This window comes from Taudactylus pleione, unplaced genomic scaffold (assembly GCF_031769625.1).
Source record: "Taudactylus pleione unplaced genomic scaffold, aTauple2 ptg000016l, whole genome shotgun sequence".
NCBI classification, from domain to species: Eukaryota; Metazoa; Chordata; class Amphibia; order Anura; family Myobatrachidae; genus Taudactylus; species Taudactylus pleione.
In genome coordinates, this window is record NW_028284418.1 from 2408847 (window position 1) to 2419495 (window position 10649).

Here is a 10649-nt window from a genome sequence, read left to right on the forward strand (position 1 = left end):
GCGAATGTGTGTACCCTTGTCTTGTACTGTTGGTAATTTGCAGGGGATCAGAAGTAAGACCGTTGCCTGAGACTCTAGCCAAAGGTGTGGAGTAAAGGGCTTGAACTCCTGTGAAAAAATTGCCTTTGAATCCAAAATAGCAGAGGGTCTCAGACATGAATAGCCAACTGATCCTGTCCAATGCGTTCTCCGCGTCCAGAGAAAGCAAAAGAGCAGGAGTCTTGGCAGAGTTAATTAAGCGAATAAAACTGACAGTGCTAAGTGTATTCTGGAACTGCCTCTCTGGAATGAAGCCCACTTGATTACAGTGGATAAACTGGGGGCAGCACCTAGTTTAAGAGCGTTGCAAGTATTTTGGCATCTATTTTATTATCCATGTTGTCACAGTTGGTGCTAGCGAGTTACCTGTATCAGGTGATGAGCTGGAATCACTGGAGGCCGGCTGGACTGGAACCTTGGTTAACATGAATAGCTCTTTATTATAAGAAGTGGGTAGCAGTGAGAACTGCCTTTGGTGATGAGTGACTGGAACTGGAAACTGGAGACGTTGGAATGAGACCAGAAGGAACTTGGAGGGACCGGACTGGGACCGGCAGGTAGGCTGACTGAGCTGGTCGGGGTACCAGTAGATGAGCCTGCAGATGGATGGTAGCACGGAAGCTACTTGGTGCAGCTAATGAGCCGTGAGGTGAGTGGACTTGGAGGAACCGGACTGGGACCGGCAGGAAGACTGGTATCTGGATGGCTACGTGGAGCGGCTGGATAGCCGTGGGTAGACGTTGGTAGCTGAGTGGCTACGTGGAGCGGCTGGATAGCTGTGCGTAGACGTTGGTAGCTGAGTGGCTACGTGGAGCGGCTGGATAGCCGTGGGTAGACGTTGGTAGCTGAGTGGCTACGTGCAGCGGCTGGATAGCCGTGGGTAGACGTTGGTAGCTGAGTGGCTACGTGGAGCGGCTGGATAGCCGTGGGTAGACGTTGGTAGCTGAGTGGCTACGTGGAGCGGCTGGATAGCCGTGGGTAGACGTTGGTAGCTGAGTGGCTACGTGGAGCGGCTGGATAGCCGTGGGTAGATGTTGGTAGCTGAGTGGCTACGTGGAGCGGCTGGATAGCCGTGGGTAGACGTTGGTAGCTGAGTGGCTATGTGGAGCGGCTGGATAGCCATGGGTAGACGTTGGTAGCTGAGTGGCTACGTGGAGCGGCTGGATAGCCGTGGGTAGACGTTGGTAGCTAAGTGGCTACGTGGAGCTGCTGGATAGCCATGGGTAGACGTTGGTAGCTGGATGGCTTTGGGGAGCGGCTGGATAGCCGTGGGTAGACGCTGGTAGCGTGGAAGCTACTTGGTGCGGCCTGGGAGCCGTGGGTGAGAGATGGTAGCGTGAAAGCTACTTGGTGCGGTCTGGGAACCGTGGGTGAGAGAGGGTAGCGTAGAAGCTACTTGGTGTGGCCTGGGAGCCGTGTGGAGAAGCTGGTAGCTTGGATAGCTGAACGCAGCAGGCTTACGGATAGCACTGGACTAGGAACCAGCAGGAGCCTGGGACATACTGGCACACAGAGGTACAGCTATAGCACAAGCAGTACACCACGGAACGTAACACGATGTTCAAGCACTGAGTGCTATTAGAGGAGGATCTATATACCTAGAGTCTGGCAGCGATTGGTGGATACAGACAGGTGGTCTGGCAGTGGCAGTCAGAGTGGAGCAAGGCACAGCATGCAGAGGGAGTATTCATCTCTGCAGCCCTTGAGAAACAGGACCACACCTGTGATTCCAATTAAGACTAGCAATGCTCACAGACAGAGCAGGGTCCAGGTGTTTAATCAGTGTGGGGGGAGAGCAGTCTGCACACACAGAGATGTTACAGCCAGCATGATTCAGCCAGAGCAGATGTCCCAGGAGAATTACAAACACAGATCCATGGAGCAGCTGGCAGAGGTAAGTCACAAAAGGTAAAAACTAGCCAGGATTGTGACAGTACCCCCCTCTTCAAGGGTGGACTCCGAACACCCAAATAAATACATAGGAGAACATGAAAAAATGAGACGCCCAGGAAACTGAAAAACTTTCTTCCAAACATGACATTACAGGAGCTTCAATCATAGGAACACCATCACTCTAGAAACATCTCTTTAGACATCTTCTTAATTCTGCATTATTGGGATACCAGAAGTGGAAATTCTTCAAAGGGGATGATTCAAGACCTTCGTCGATTCTTCTTTCTGCTGCGAGACTGTTTTGTGCCAACCAATGGACATGGGATCTCTGGTAACTCCTGTGGAAACACATGACTGGAAAGGACAGGGTCAAATGGCAGATGGTTTTCAGGGAATGGAGAATTATCATATGCAGGATCAAGTTCAGACTCCGAGTCAGTATCTAAAGGTAAAATCAAAGGTTTAGTAGGACTTGAACATTGATAGGACTCCTGGGAGGAACTAAGTGAAATATAACCAATTTTGATGGTGTTTTGGGAGTTACCGCAGTATGAAGAGGACAAGGAGGTGGCCGCACATCTCATGTTCAGGGAAGTGGAGGACTCAGCAGAGGATGATTCTTTAGTAGGACCAACAGACTGCTTGGACCGATTTTCAGAACTAGAATTTCGTTGGACAGGTTTTAGACCAAATTCTTTAATAACAGCTTCACTGAAAGTCTTTGTTTTTAGAAGCACAGGATCTTTAGACTCGATGAGAGGATTGGCCCAGTCCAATGCCTTACCTCTAAAGGAAGAGAGAAGGTACTTAGTAAGGTTGGTAGGAGTGATACCACAAGCTGGATCTGCTTCCATGATTGCAGCATATTGCATCAGTAATGCAAAGTATTGCGATAAGTCCCCATCAAAATATATGTATCCTGGAGTATCCAATGAAGTTTGTGTGTTCGAGGATTGTGGAGCACATTTAGGTGCAGGGCTGGAAGAGACTTGAGGATGCTCTGATTGTTGAGGAATCAAAACAACTGAAGTTGATAGCTGTTCAGTACTTGGACCAACTAAAGGAACTGGAAGGAGTCCTGAAGAGCCAGAGACAGCAGCTTCAACATTCGAGGCTGAGAACAGGCTACAGAAACTGTCATCCTCTGGAATGATATTTTCAGGAGATGCTGAACAGGAGCCATGATCAGGATTAGTAGTACATGACACTTCTCCCTGGGAACTGGAACCTGGACCCCACTCCTGGGGCATGAGACTTGAGACCACCTCCTGGGGTGCGATACTTGAGGCCCCTTCCTGGGGTGCGAGACTTGAAACCCCCTCCTGGGGTGCGAGACCTGAGACCCCCTCCTGGGGTGCGAGACTTGAGACCCCTTCCTGGGGTGTGAGACTTGAGACCCTCTCCTGGGGTGCGAGACTTGGGGCCCCCTCTTGGGGTGAGCGACGTGAGACCCCCTCTTGGGGTGAGAGACTTGGGACCCCCTCTTGGGGTGAGAGACTTGGGACCCCCTCTTGTGGTGTGAGACTTGGGACCCCCTCTTGGGGTGCGAAACTTGGGACCCCCTCTTGGGGTGTGAGACTTGTAACCCTCTCCTGGGGTGAGAGACTTATGGTCCCCTCCTGGAGTACAGAACTTGACACTCCCTGTTGGAGTATGGGACCCAAAATCCCCTTCTGGGGAAGCTGACTCGACTTTCCCTTTTGGGGTATGGAACATGAACCCCCCTTTTGGGATGCGAGGACAGAGACTTCCTCCTGGGGTGAGTGACTCAAAACCCCTTCTTGGGTTAGGAGACTTGAGGACCCTCCTGGGGTAGCCAACTGAAGTCCCCTACCAGAGCAGGCAGAATCCAGGCTGGGACCGGAACAGGCAGAATCCGGGACGGGACCGGAACAGGCAGAATCCGGGACGGGACCGGAACAGGCAGAATCCGGGACGGGACCGGAACAGGCAGAATCCGGGACGGGACCGGAACAGGCAGAATCCGGGACGGGACCGGAACAGGCAGAATCCGGGACGGGACCGGAACAGGCAGAATCCGTGACGGGACCGGAACAGGCATTGAGACGTTGACACATAGTTATACTGCTGGATTTGCAAAGGAGACAGCCTTTGAGAAAGTGGTCAGAAGCTCCACAATAGCGACAGAGATGTAAATCTTTACGCCGCTGGCGTTCAGCCACAGAGAGCTTGGAGCGCGTGTAACTTCGATGTCTCACTTTACTTGGCATGGAAGAATCTTTGGTTCTTAGAGATTCCAAGACAGAGTTTTTAGTTGAGACAGAGGTAGCTCTAAGAAATTCAGGAATGATCTGAAAGATTTTGTTGAGTAGAGCCTGTAGCTGTTCCAGCAGTTGATGGAAAGTAGTTAGGGGTTCAGGTAAGATTTGGGTATCATCTAGCCGGTTAGTCAGAATTTGCATAAGCTGTAGTACTTGATGCTGTACCGCCTCCTGTGAATCCAAACGAGTGATTAGGTTACGGAAAGCACTTGATCCAGGATTAAGTGCTTGATCCGCTACCATCGTTAGGCTTGAACATACTGTCACAGTTGGTGCTAGCGAGTTACCTGTATCAGGTGATGAGCTGGAATCACTGGAGGCCGGCTGGACTGGAACCTTGGTTAACATGAATAGCTCTTTATTATAAGAAGTGGGTAGCAGTGAGAACTGCCTTTGGTGATGAGTGACTGGAACTGGAAACTGGAGACGTTGGAATGAGACCAGAAGGAACTTGGAGGGACCGGACTGGGACCGGCAGGTAGGTTGACTGAGCTGGTCGGGGTACCAGTAGATGAGCCTGCAGATGGATGGTAGCACGGAAGCTACTTGGTGCAGCTAATGAGCCGTGAGGTGAGTGGACTTGGAGGAACCGGACTGGGACCGGCAGGAAGACTGGTATCTGGATGGCTACGTGGAGCGGCTGGATAGCCGTGGGTAGACGTTGGTAGCTGAGTGGCTACGTGGAGCGGCTGGATAGCCATGGGTAGACGTTGGTAGCTGAGTGGCTACGTGGAGCGGCTGGATAGCCATGGGTAGACGTTGGTAGCTGAGTGGCTACGTGGAGCGGCTGGATAGCCGTGGGTAGACGTTGGTAGCTGAGTGGCTACGTGGAGCGGCTGGATAGCCGTGGGTAGACGTTGGTAGCTGAGTGGCTACGTGGAGCGGCTGGATAGCCGTGGGTAGACGTTGGTAGCTGAGTGGCTACGTGGAGCGGCTGGATAGCCGTGGGTAGACGTTGGTAGCTGAGTGGCTACGTGGAGCGGCTGGATAGCCGTGGGTAGACGTTGGTAGCTGAGTGGCTACGTGGAGCGGCTGGATAGCCGTGGGTAGACGTTGGTAGCTGAGTGGCTACGTGGAGCGGCTGGATAGCCGTGGGTAGACATTGGTAGCTGAGTGGCTACGTGGAGCGGCTGGATAGCCGTGGGTAGACGTTGGTAGCTGAGTGGCTACGTGGAGCGGCTGGATAGCCGTGGGTAGACGTTGGTAGCTGAGTGGCTACGTGGAGCGGCTGGATAGCCGTGGGTAGACGTTGGTAGCTGAGTGGCTACATGGAGCGGCTGGATAGCCATGGGTAGACGTTGGTAGCTGGATGGCTTTGGGGAGCAGCTGGATAGCCGTGGGTAGACGCTGGTAGCGTGGAAGCTACTTGGTGCGGCCTGGGAGCCGTGGGTGAGAGATGGTAGCGTGAAAGCTACTTGGTGCGGCCTGGGAACCGTGGGTGAGAGAGGGTAGCGTAGTAGCTACTTGGTGCGGCCTGGGAGCCGTGGGTGAGAGATGGTAGCGTGAAAGCTACTTGGTGCGGCCTGGGAACCGTGGGTGAGAGAGGGTAGCGTAGAAGCTACTTGGTGCGGCCTGGGAGCCGTGTGGAGAAGCTGGTAGCGTGGATAGCTGAACGCAGCAGGCTTACGGATAGCACTGGTCTAGGAACCAGCAGGAGCCTGGGACATACTGGCACACAGAGGTACAGCTATAGCACAAGCAGTACACCACGGAACGTAACACGATGTTCAAGCACTGAGTGCTATTAGAGGAGGATCTATATACCTAGAGTCTGGCAGCGATTGGTGGATACAGACAGGTGGTCTGGCAGTGGCAGTCAGAGTGGAGCAAGGCACAGCATGCAGAGGGAGTATTCATCTCTGCAGCCCTTAAGAAACAGGACCACACCTGTGATTCCAATTAAGACTAGCAATGCTCACAGACAGAACAGGGTCCAGGTGTTTAATCAGTGTGGGGGGAAAGCAGTCTGCACACACAGAGATGTTACAGCCAGCATGATTCAGCCAGAGCAGATGTCCCAGGAGAATTACAAACACAGATCCATGGAGCAGCTGGCAGAGGTAAGTCACAAAAGGTAAAAACTAGCCAGGATTGTGACACATGTTCGACAGCAATATCAGCTAAAAATGACACAATTAGTCGGATCTTTTCCTGCCTTCAGGATCACTATTATCCTGGTCACCAGAGCCCATAAAGAGAAGTAGTCCCCTTTCATAATGCTGTTGACTAGAGCATCTGCCGCAGCCACTAAAGCTAGATAGTGCTGCCATTATAGCAGGGGAGTTACTTCCCATTGGGAGTGCTCTCTGCTAATTGCATTCTGAATTGGCAGTCACAGGGGGAGAAAACACCTCTCCTTGGGACTGCCTATCCTGCTGTCGCTGCCACTGGAAAGTCACTGCCACTGTTAGGCAGCCTGTCACTGGGGTGTTGGATTTTGCTGGGGGAGCTGCAGCACCTAGGTAGAATATGCTTCTCCTATTCCTCTGATTGTTACACATGCTCATTGTAGTGAACCACTCTTGATTGCAACTGAAAATAATTTGGGTACCTGAATCAATATAGTAGCAATCTCTTCTGCCACTGTCTGTGGTACATAGTTTGCATTCAGACGCTTTTTATGTCTTATGACATACTGTACATAGAACTTGTACTTTAATTTTTTGGGGCTTTGCGTCTTTAGTGTGCAATGAAGTATTCTCAGCACTTAATTCAACTCTTGCACATTCTTGGAACTGTAGCAGATATGTCCTAACAATATATGTAGATAACTTGGCTTTATTAGCATCTAGAGCAGTGGTTTGCAAAATTTCTTGAATATCAGCATTTTCATCATGGCACCCCTAGGCCAAAAGATTCTAATAAGGAAATATGTCACAACTTATTAAATTAAATAATTTGTGCTTACCTGTCTTGCTTAGGTTCAGTTATGTGGTGGTGGACAGGGCTGCACTTCTGTTTGTCCACATATTTTATGATTTGCCCCCACCAGCTCTAGTTTTGACTCTCACACTGACCATAAAATAATATATTGTAATGGACCACCAATACGTGGCACCTCTACAAGTGCCCCACTGCTCTCCAGGGTGCCACGGTACCCAGTTTAGGAACCACTGTTCTAGAGCTACCAATGGATAATAAAATTCAGATGTTAAGTTCTTTAGAATCGCCATGGCGATCTCCTTATTATCGACTTATAGGAGACTTGGACTCCTACAGACATTAATTGCTGAGATATGGACATCATCTTATCAATGCAGTCTCTTATACTTGTGCATTCACTCAACTTAGTATAATACAATGTTCGCCTAAGATTTATTCTGCTCATGAGACTCTAATCCTCATATACTGCCTGCAGTGCTGTACACATGTCATGTGCTGACATTTTCCCATGTATGATAGAATAAACATGTTGTTCAACTCTTAAGCCCATTGTTTCCATGGCTTTATCTATATAATCTGGGTTAATTGTAACTTTCCACAGCCTCTCACTTGCATTTCCTCTGAACTTATATTTGGGATAGTTATCTCAGTCTTTAAGTTTTAAAAAACCCATCATGAATGCAGCTACTGTATTCATATTTGTATACTGTATTGAGACACTCTGCAGCTTCAGAGATCATCTTGTCTGTCATGCAGCATTCTATGGTGTCTGGGTGCTAAGTAGTACACATCCGTGTATTACTGTGGCACTCAAACACAGCAGACTAAAGAACAGTGACCATTTTTGTAAAAGATCAGATGCTTCATGTAAAGGAGCACCACCATTTCATACATCTCTAATCTTTTCTCAGATGCTCTCATCCTCTTAGATCTACATTTGACTTGCACCTCACCTCATCTAACTACCCTATAATTCTGCCTATAATACTTCTTCCATGCTGCTACACACTTGGAATTCCCTACCACCTCCAGACTCCCGCAGCCTACACTCTATTTCTCTCTGAAAACCTATAATTTCTTATCAAACTCCATTACAGCCATAACGAATTGTTAGTTCTTAGTTTAATAAAGAAACAACTCCTGAAGTTATGTAGTATGACTGCTACATTTCCTGGTGTCTTTTTCCTTTCTCCTAGCTGAATAAAGCACATGTGTGTGAGCGTAGTGTTTGTTATTTTTAAAATGCCGCTTACTTTTTCCCAGTGAGTCCTGAGGGTCTCTGCCATGCAGCTCCAGGAGAAACAAATGCAGGTTTGGAGACGTGGGCCCTATTTTGTGCGTAGGTGTGCACACTGGGATGGCACAGGTGCTCATATGATGGCAGCTGGGAAGTGGTGTACAGAGTTTGGTGCTGTCTGCATCAGTCTCAGGAGCATCAAGAAGGTTTTTTGAAAATGGAGTTTAAGCCACACCCAAAAAGCCAAAAAAACAATTTCCAGGTAAGACCCTTCTTAGATGTACGCTTTTTAAACATGTAGATAGTGATTAATTTTCCTTCTTGCACTCTTTCAGATCCTGCTGAATGAAAGAAAAGCAGAAGTCTCATCTTTGTATCTGTTGTGCATGTGACAAGCCTTTATCTAAGGATTATGAGGAGGCTTTGTGAGTGGATTGTATCCTCATCCCCCTGAACAGCTTATACAGTTAATTTCCTTGGTGGTGAGATCATTGCAGGACACTTTTGTTAGTAAAGAGGATTTATATAATGTACAGAGGCTGAAGAGAACCAGAACACAGATAAGTGGTACTTCTGCCTGTGGATCCTTGTGTTCTCTTTTTGAACTTGTTTAGTCATCTAGCAATGAATCAGGAGAGATTGATGGAGATCGTAGGTCATTTAAGCCTGATGATGTGAATGACCCCCCTCTAGCATTCCCTCTTTAAGGATCAACAATGAAAAGGCAGAATGATTTTAGAACACTGGGTTATTAAAATTGTCAATAATGAAGAATGGGTACAGATGGAGCAATGTCAACTTAAACATTAAAGGACTTAACCATATATATTCTTTGGAGGATGAAGAAGCATCTAAGTGGTGTTTGGTTCGTAAAATTGATATGATGTAGCTAATCTTTCTCCTAGGACCAATCTTCCACTATAATATGGTGGACTACTGAATGATCATGTGGATAGTAACTAGAGATGAGCTGGCCGGGTCTCAAAGAACCAAACCCACCAGAACATAGTGAACCCGAGCAGGATCCGAGTCAAATGAGGCAAAACGTCATTAATCCTGTGTCGGATTCTTGCGGGTTTTGGATTGCAAGTAAGTCCCTCCCTGCGGTGATCGGCGACATTTGCTGCTGAGTCCCTATGCAGGGAGGGCGGGCAGTGTGTGCTGTCCATACAGGAGTGTGCTGTCCATCCAGGGGTGTGCTGTGCTGTCAATCCAGGGGTGTACAGTCCATACAGGGGTGTGCTGTCCATCCACTGAGCTGTCCAACTGGGGGTGTGCTGTCTATGCAGTGTGCTGTTTATCCAGGGGTGTTCTGCCCATCCAGGGGTGTGTTGTGCTGTCCATCCAGTGTGATGTCCATCCAGTGGTGTGCTGTTCATCCAGTGTGCTGTCCAACAGGAGTGTGCTGTCCATTCAGGGGTGTGCTATGTTGTCCATCCAGGGGTGTGCTGTTTTGTTCATCCAGGGGTGTGCTATCCACCCAGTGTGCTGTCCATCCAGGGGTGTGCTGTCCATCCAGGGGTGTGCTGTGCTGTCAATCCAGGGGTGTGCAGTCCATACAGGGGTGTGCTGTCCATCCACTGAGCTGTCCATCTAGGGGTGTGCTGTCCACCCAGTGTGCTGTCCATCCAGTGTGCTGTCAAAAAGGAGTGTGCTGTCCATTCAGGGGTGTGCTGTGTTTTCCATCCAGGGGTGTGTTGTATTGTCCATCCAGGGATGTGCTGTCTATCCAGGGGTGTGCTGTCCACCCAGTGTGCTGTCTATCCAGGGGTGTGCTGTCCACCCAGTGTGCTGTCCATCCAGGGGTGTGCTGTCCATCCAGTGTGCAGTCCATCCACGGGCTGTGCTGTCCGTCCAGGGGCTGTAAAAATTAAAGTCAAGAAAATATATTTTTGTGCTAAACCCCAGTGTATCCATATAAGCACTGTGATGCTGCAGACTGTACCCCTTCCAGTGTATCCATATAAGCACTGTGACGCTGCAGGCCGTACCTCAGTGTATGTTTCTGTACCCCAGTGTATCCATATAAATACTGACGCTGCAGGCCGTACCAAAGTGTATGTTTACGTACCCCAGTATATCCATATAAGAACTGTGATGCTGCAGGCTGTACCCCAGTGTATCCATATAAATACTGACGCTGCAGGCCGTACCAAAGTGTATGTTTAAGTACCCCAGTATATCCATATAAGAACTGTGATGCTGCAGGCTGTACCCCAGTGTATCCGTATAAGCACTGTGCGTTTGTGCCGCTGCTCCGATGCTTTTTTTTGTTTCATACTGTATTTATTTCAACTAAAATCACAAATAGGTAT

The 10649-nt window shown here is 49.1% G+C and overlaps 1 long non-coding RNA gene across 1 annotated transcript; it reads left to right on the forward strand.

Moving 5' to 3' along the window:
* The first annotated feature begins 6157 nt into the window (after positions 1-6157).
* On the forward strand, positions 6158-9143 carry LOC148540863 (uncharacterized). Its single transcript, XR_015878435.1, has 3 exons — positions 6158-6274; positions 8361-8596; positions 8670-9143. It is a non-coding gene; the product is annotated as an uncharacterized LOC148540863 (long non-coding RNA).
* The last annotated feature ends 1506 nt before the right edge of the window (positions 9144-10649 follow it).